Consider the following 8,352-nt stretch of genomic DNA (forward strand, 5'->3'; position numbering starts at 1 on the left):
CTCTACCTCAGTATATAAAGGACTAGAGGGGGGGAGGCTGGCCGGCCACAGGAGGCGCGCCAGGAGAGTCCTACTCCCTCTGGGAGAAGGATTCCCCCCCCCCCCAATCCTAGTTGGAATAGGACTCCTTGAGGGGGGAAAAAGAGAGAGGGGGCCGGCCACCTCTCCTAGTCCTAATAGGACTAGGGGAAGGGGGGAGGTGCACAGCCACCTTGGGCTGCCCCTTTCTCCTTTCCACTAAAGCCCACTAAGGCCCATATAGCTCCTGGGGGGTTCCGGTAACCTCCCGGTACTCCGGTGAACACTTCCGATATCCAAACATAGGCTTCCAATATATCAATCTTTATGTCTCGACCATTTCGAGACTCCTCGTCATGTCCGTGATCACATCCGGGACTCCGAACAACCTTCGGTACATCAAAATGCATAAACTCATAATATAACTGTCATCGTAACCTTAAGAGAAGGACCCTACGGGTTCGAGAACAATGTAGACATGACCGAGACATGTCTCCGGTCAATAACCAATAGCGGGACCTGGATGCCCATATTGGCTCCTACATATTCTACGAAGATCTTTATCGGTCAGACCGCATAACAACATACGTTGTTCCCTTTGTCATCGGTATGTTACTTGCCCGAGATTCGATCATCGGTATCCAATACCTAGTTCAATCTCGTTACCGGCAAGTCTCTTTACTCGTTCTGTAATACATCATCCCGCAACTAACTCATTAGTTGCAATGCTTGCAAGGCTTATGTGATGTGCATTACCGAGAGGGCCCAGAGATACCTCTCCGACAATCGGAGTGACAAAACCTAATCTCGAAATACGCGAACCCAACATGTACCTTTGGAGACACCTGTAGTACTCCTTTATAATCACCCAGTTACGTTGTGACGTTTGGTAGTACCCAAAGTGTTCCTTCGGTAAACAGGAGTTGCATAATCTCATAGTTACAGGAACATGTATAAGTCATGAAGAAAGCAATAGCAACATACTAAACGATCGGGTGCTAAGCTAATGGAATGGGTCATGTCAATCAGATCATTCTCTTAATGATGTGATCCCGTTAATCAAATAACAACTCATTGTTCATGGTTAGGAAACGTAACCATCTTTGATTAACGAGCTAGTCAAGTAGAGGCATACTAGTGACACTTTGTCTGTCTATGTATTCACACATGTATTATGTTTCCGGTTAATACAATTCTAGCATGAATAATAAACATTTATCATGATTATAAGGAAATAAATAATAACTTTATTATTGCCTCTAGGGCATATTTCCTTCAGTAGAGGGGGAGAGCTTTCTCTCCGAGCCGGCTGATGAAGCGGTTCAGGGAGGCCAAGCACCCGCTGAACTTCTGGACGTCTCGAAGTTTGGTCGGGATCGCCATTCTCTCAATGGCCTTGATCTTTACTGGGTTGCATTCGATGCCGCGTTCGGAGACCAGGAAGCCTAGGAGCTGGCCGGCTGGCACTCCGAACACGCATTTCTCGGGGTTGAGCTTGATTTGGAACCGGCGCAGGTTCTCAAATGTTTCCTTGAGGTCTTCCAGCAAGGTGTCGCGCTTCTCCATCTTCACCACAATGTCGTCTACGTAGACGTGGGCATTTCTGCCGAGCTGCTTGAGGAGGCACTTCTGCATGCAACGCTGAAAAGTGGCACCGGCATTTCTTAAACCGAATGTCATAGTCAGGTAGCAGAAGGCTCCGAATGGCGTGATGAAGGCGGTCTTCAGGCGGTCTGCCGGATCTAACTTTATCTGGTGGTACCCTGAGTAAGCATCCAAGAAACTCAACAGCTCGCATCCGGCCGTGGAGTCTATCACTTGATCAATCCTCGGCAGGGCAAAGGGATCTTTGGGGCAGGCCTTGTTGAGGCTCGTGTAGTCTATGCACATGCGCCACTTGTTGTTCTTCTTTAGCACGAGGACCGGGTTGGCGAGCCACTCTGGAAAGAAAACCTCCATAATGAAGCCTGCCGCCAGAAGCCGGGCTATCTCTTCTCCTACAATCCTTCTTTTCTCCTCCGACAGTCGGCGGAGGGGTTGTTTGACTGGTTTTGCGTCTTCTCGGACGTGTAGCTTGTGCTCGGCGAATTCCTTCGGAACACCCGGCATGTCCTTGGGGGACCATGCAAAGATGTCCCGATTCTCACGAAGGAAATCGGCGAGCTCGCCTTCCTATTTGCTGTTTTTAGGTTTGCCCCGATGACGGCAAACCTCCCTGGGTGCTCGGGGTCAAGGGGTATCTTCCTCGTCTCCTTGGCCGGCTGGAAAGATCCTTGGGCATCATACTCCTTGGGATCAGGGGATAAGGCCGACTGTTTGCCGGCCATGGCCACGACTCGGTCCAACATCTTCTTTTCTTCGGCAATCACAAGGGACTCAGCCAGCCGGCTGCTGGCAGCTGCGCACTCGGCCGATTTCTTGTAATCTCCGGCTATGGTGATGATGCCCTTGGTGCTCGGCATCTTCATCTTGAGGTAGGCATAGTGGGGAACTGCCATGAACCTGGCCAAGGCAGGGCGACCAAGCAATGCATGGTAGGGGCTCTCCAGGTCCACCACTTCAAACCAGATCGCTTCCCGGCGGAAATGATCCTTGTCCCCAAAGAGTACATCGATCTTGATCTTGCCAATGGGGGCGCAGGACAGGCCAGGTACAATGCCATGGAACACAGTCCGAGTAGGCATGAGTTGCTTCGTCTTGACGTTCAGCTTCTCCAGGGTGTCATGGTACAGGATGTTGATGCTGCTCACCGTCTATCAGTACGCGGGAGAAACGGGCGGTGCGTTTGTCCGTTGCAAGGGTGGCATCCAAAACCAACGCATAAGAGCCGGGAGATGGCATCACCTCTGGGTGGTCGGCCCGGCTCCAGCTGATAGGTTTTTCTGACCAGTGCATGTGCTCAGCAGGGTTGGCAGCGACCATGCTGACTTCCTGGTACTCTCGGCGTCTGCCGCGCCGGTCTTCGGGCTGGCTTGTAAAGACGACATAGGCGGCATGCTCGTCGGGGAACTCATCGTGCACGGCTCCGACTGCAGGCCGAGCAGTCGGCGGCTGCGGAGCCGGAGGCGGCGGACCGGCAGGCGGAGGCGGCGCGAGCCCTTCGCCTTTGGAGATTCGGGTGAGCCAGTGGCACTTCCGGGTTGTGTGGTTGGATGGCTTCGCGCCGCTGTGGAACTTGCATGGGGCGTCGAGAGTTTGCTCGTAGGAGAAGGCCGGCCGCCAAGCTGGCTTGCCGCCCCTCTGCTTCTTGGGTGTGGGCCGCCCTTCGGGCTGCTCGTCTTCGACTGTGGCCACCTGCCGACTGGTGGAGGGCGGCACGGGGCCCTTGCGCTTGTGGTCGTTCTGGTGTGGGCGTCGGCTGGAGTCCCCAGCCGGCGTCTTGGGCGCCGGGTTGAGTACTTTCCCGGACGCGTCTACCCGGAGTTCGGTCTTCATTGAGGAGTCGGCGGTGGCGTACTTGTCCGCTATGACCAGAAGCTCGTCGAGGGTAGTCGGCTCGTCGCAGAGGAGCTTGTGCTTGAGGAGGGTGCCTTCTCGGCACCCGGCAGTGAAGTATTCTATGGCTTGCACCTCGTGCACCCCTTCGCAACAGTTGCGGAGCTCGGCCCAACGCGTGAGGTAGTCACGAGTGGACTCGGCGGGGCCTTGTACACACAAGGAGAGCTGTTTGGGCTTGGGAGCCCGCTTGTAGGTGCTGGTGAAGTTGCGGACGAAGGCTTCTGTGAAGTCTAGCCAGCTATTGATGCTGTATGGCTTGAGGCTGTTGAGCCAGGTCCGCGCCGTGCCTTGCAGCATGACGGGCACGTACTTCATGGCAACGCGCCTGTTGCCGTTTGCTATACTAACCGCCGTGGAGTAGTCGATCAACCAATCTTCCGGCTTCACGGAGCCGTTGTACTTGGGCATGTCTCTTGGGAGCGAGAACCCTTTGGGGAAAGGCTCGTCGCGGATGCGGGGGCCGAAGCAAGGTGGGCCGACATCATCTTCTTCTTCCAGCGCCAGGGATCGCGCTAGGCGGTCGATCCGATGGCGGGCGTCGTTCTCGCCGACTCCTTCGCGGCGACCTAGTCGGCCGCTGAGAGTCGGATGTGCAACAGGCGGTGGGGTGGGATGTCTCTCCCCATGGGGCCGAGGCGGAGGCGGGTTGCCCCGCCACTCCACGGCCCGGGGATGGCCTTCTGCGTCTCGCTCGATGGAGATTCGGGTTCGGCTTCGGCTGGCAGCCGGCTCTTTCTCGTGCCGCGCGCGGGTTTTACCCATAGTCGGCGTCCGAGACGTCGCGCCATGATCTCGGCGCGGGGGAGGGCTTTCCGCGCGAGCGTCGGCTTCGTGCCGCTGCGCGGCCGCATCGATTAGCTGCTGGATGCGTCTGGTCATGTGGGGGAGTTCTTCGGCCCCCAATCCGTCTAGCTCGTCTACGGCCGCCTGGGCGGCGCGCAGGTTCTCGAGTGGAGTGGCGTAGACTGGGTGGTCGACTCCTAGCGTGTCGGCGACGACAACGCCGCGCTGTTTGACAACGCCGGCCCGGCTGGGCCCGCCTGGGGGCAGCGTGCCAAAGGCGGCGCGGTCGGCTTCGCGCCGGTGGGCCTCAGTGAGGCGTCTCATGGAAACCAACTTCCGGCCCTCCGCGAGGAGAGCGAGGCGGCGAGCCTCCAGTGCTTCGGCGTCGGCATCGGCCGGGAGGGGGATGGACAAGTCGTGGACCGCCGCATGCGGGGCATCGTGGGCGCTCTCGCCAGAAGCGCCGCCGTGGCCAATGACCATCACCTCGGTGGTGATAGCGCCGCGGCCATCGGCCCGGGGAAGCGGGTCGTTGTAGATCGTGACGTCGGTGGGGAAGGTGTCGAGCGAAGCCGTGTCGGAGTCGACAGGCATCGGATCGGTGGAGCCAACAGACTCCAAGTCCGCAGCAGGCTCGCCGGAGACGTGGAGCTGGCCGAGGAGATCGGCGAGGCCGTCGGTGCCCGCGTCAGAGGCGAGCTCGTCGGAGATGAGGGTCTTGTCAAGGAGATCGGCGAGGCCGCTCGCTGCGCAGACGTTGGTGACGCCTTGCAGCGCGTCGTGGCAAGCGCCATCGGGCGTGCCGGGCTGGCTACGCTCGCTGGGGAGGAAGAGGGTTCCCGTCCAGAACAGGTCTCCGGACGACGGTGCACCTGGCCCCACGGTGGGCGCCAAATGTCGGGTGGTAGGTGTGACATATGCCAACGGGTGGCTTATCATTGTGGGTGCCAGTAAGACGTCGCCGGTGCCTGGAAGCGGGATGAGGCGAAGACATGCACGCCGGCGAATCTTACCCAGCTTCGGGGCTCTCCGTGAAGATAACACCCCTACTGCTGCTCTGCGGGGTCTCCGCATGATCACTGGAACAAGCAGATACACGATGCTCCTTGAGCTGTTTGGTGAGAAGAAGAAGAAGGGCACGGCTAGCTCTCCTCCCCTCTCTATACGGTGTCTAGGACTAGGTTGGATCAACCCTTTGCATGGGTGCCCCGGGGGGTTTATATAGGCCTACCCCCCGGGGGTACAATGGTAATCCGGCTGGGCGTGGAGCCCAGCCGTCTGTGTCTACACTCGCCGGCTTCTGCGCCGGCTGCTGGGGCCCGCCGGCTGGTGGGTCCCGCCGACTGGTGGGTCCCGCCGGCTTCCGGCTCCTTGGTCGACAGGCAGGCCCCACTGTCATGGGCCTTGTCGGTGGCTGCTTACTGTTACTCAATCCTGGCGACGAGGGCTTCGCCGAGGTGGGCGTGGCTACAGTGCCGCCGTCCGACGGGTGATCGCTGTAGCCTTACCGCGTCTTGTCTCCTTAATGGGGCGTCTCCTTCGAGGGAGGTGGCAAGCCGGCTGCGGGGAGCCGGCCCCGTCTCGGGCCGACTGGGGGAGGCCTGGCCGCCTTCGGACGTCTCTCTGCTCGAAGGGGCCCACCGCCCGTGGGCCGCGCTGGCAGCCCGTCGTGGATGACATCAGGGTCAACATGCCAACAGTGCCGCGCCGGACGGGTCATGGCCACCCGTACGGCGCACTGTGCCAGGCGTGCTCCGGGATTCGAGGGTGGCAGGCTTTAGTGTAGCCACGCCCCGTCACATCGTCGTTATGTGAATGCGGACTTCGAGGGTACGATCTTGACCGCTTTGTGGGAGCCGGCTTCTTGGAATCGGCCTTCTCGCGGCCGGCTTCTTGGAGCCGGCCCTCCCACGGCTTTCTTCATGAGGGCTAAAATCGGGCCGTCTTCCGATAGTCGGTCTGGGAGACAGCCGGCGAGGGGAAGGTGGCCCCACGTCTTGGATTCTTGAGCGCCGGATCGGCTCGTAATTTTTTCAAAAGGGCCAGGAGAGCCGGCTTGGCTATCCGTGTTCATTTACTCCGACAATACAACTCAGAGGATATTACCTTAGCAGCGGAAGCTTTGATTCGAAATTTGTACTGGACCTTGTCAGTCTGATTGTTTATTTTCTCTTATGTTTTTACTTCCTTTCTCTTGGTGGACGTGTAATAGAGAAGCATCATCAATAACAACATGCCGCCTCATCTCTCCATAGCAGCAAGGCACCACACGCAACCAGCAGGACTGAGCTCGTGCGCCGCCGTGAATAATGGCAGGCGCATCTATCGGAAGGGACATGGCACCGATGCGGTGAATCTCATGCCGCAGTGGGCGGCGGAGAGATCCGAGGCGGCCAGGGGCGTGGCGACCTCGGCGGTGGGGACGAGGGTTTGTTGAGATTAATGCATGATTTTAAAACAGACGAGAGATTACGTGATCTCGGAAGCACTCAGCCGTGAGATTAAAAATGAATCGACGTCGCTCGACCAGTCTAACGAATGTCTCCTATCAAACGTCGGGGAAGAAGTGTTTCCCTTTCTTTATTATAATTCGGAATGTATATTTCTGTTACATCTTGCTAGCCAGAATATGGCAGTTTCTACACAAAGCCCAAAAATAACAGCATGCAATATAAAGTGTGGTAAACTGCCAAAGGTCATCAACTTTTTTTGGCAAACTTGCAAAGATCATCAACTTACTTGGTTAGACATCTTTTTAATCATTTTTAACACAGTTTAATTACAAATGCTTACATAGATGCACATATACTGCTGGAATTTAGTCTATTTTGGGCAGCCAATAACTATTTCAGAAATTCCTAATAAATCCTAGAGGCCCACTTAGCCCATTTGTGCAAGGCAAGGGATACTACTAAAGTTTAGTCCCACATTGCTAGTTTAGTGGGAGTTGGACCTCCTTATAAGGGAGGTTCTTTTCCCACTTATACGAGTATGAGAACAAGAGGGATATCCACGCGCGCTCCTCCTCCGCCGCCCGCCTCGCCTCGTCACGACGCGGGTTGCGGGAATAAGCCGATGTCTAAAATTTTGCCACGCACTACGGGTATACGAGAGGTCACTCGGGAGCTGGAAAGTTTTTGCTGTAGTGGATATTGAATACGAACGCTGCACCCTTCGGCTGCTGTCTGTTCATTTCATCTCCCGCGTTCCCTTCAGCTCCCGTCGCAGCCTCTCGCCTCCTTCTCTTGCGCCTATAAAAGGGAGGTCGCTCCTCTCAGAGAGACGCACCAGAACTTCTCCTTCCTCTCGCCACCGGTTCCAATCTCTGAGCTGCTGCTGTCTTCCTCATCCCGGCTTGCGGCGTGCACCGCAGGTCGGGACAGTAGGCCTCCGAAACCGCACCTCTTTGAGTCCTGTACGGGAGAAGGGTGATAAGGTTTTTGGGGAGCGCTCTACGCGACTACTGACTGACTCCTTCGTCACGGATGCCCCGGACTCCGACGACTACTTCCCCGACGACGACTTCTTCCCCGACGTCGACAACCTCCTCGACAACATGGCTGGCGAGGACACCGACCCCAAGTCCAGTGCTACTGCTGCTGCTGTCCCGTATGTGTTCTTCTTTCTGTTAGATATCCTGCCACAGTTTCTCGTACTAGTACTTGCCCTAAATATGTTAGGTTCTACCTCATATATGCAACTAGTTCTACTGTCTGCTATAGATATGATAAGCTACGGTTCATATATGCAGAAGCTATTTTCCTTCTCTCTGTCAGAACGCATGACTTGTTTTATCTCTACTATATTAGTCATGCTTTATCTAGTATTTCTGTTAATAAAATCATTCGGTAAATTGCTCATATTTCCAACAATCCAAAAACCTTATTATAGGCAATTTACCCCGAGTGGTTTTGCTGCTTCCATGAGACCTCCTATGTTTGAGGGTATCCACTATAAGAGGTGGCGCGTGAGAGCAGTCTTATGGTTTCAAACCATGAGTTGCTATGACGCCACTCTCGGCAAACCTGAAGGAGAGCTTGATGCTCAACAGGC

Source organism: Triticum urartu, chromosome 7 (assembly GCF_003073215.2).
Source record: "Triticum urartu cultivar G1812 chromosome 7, Tu2.1, whole genome shotgun sequence".
Taxonomy (NCBI): domain Eukaryota; kingdom Viridiplantae; phylum Streptophyta; class Magnoliopsida; order Poales; family Poaceae; genus Triticum; species Triticum urartu.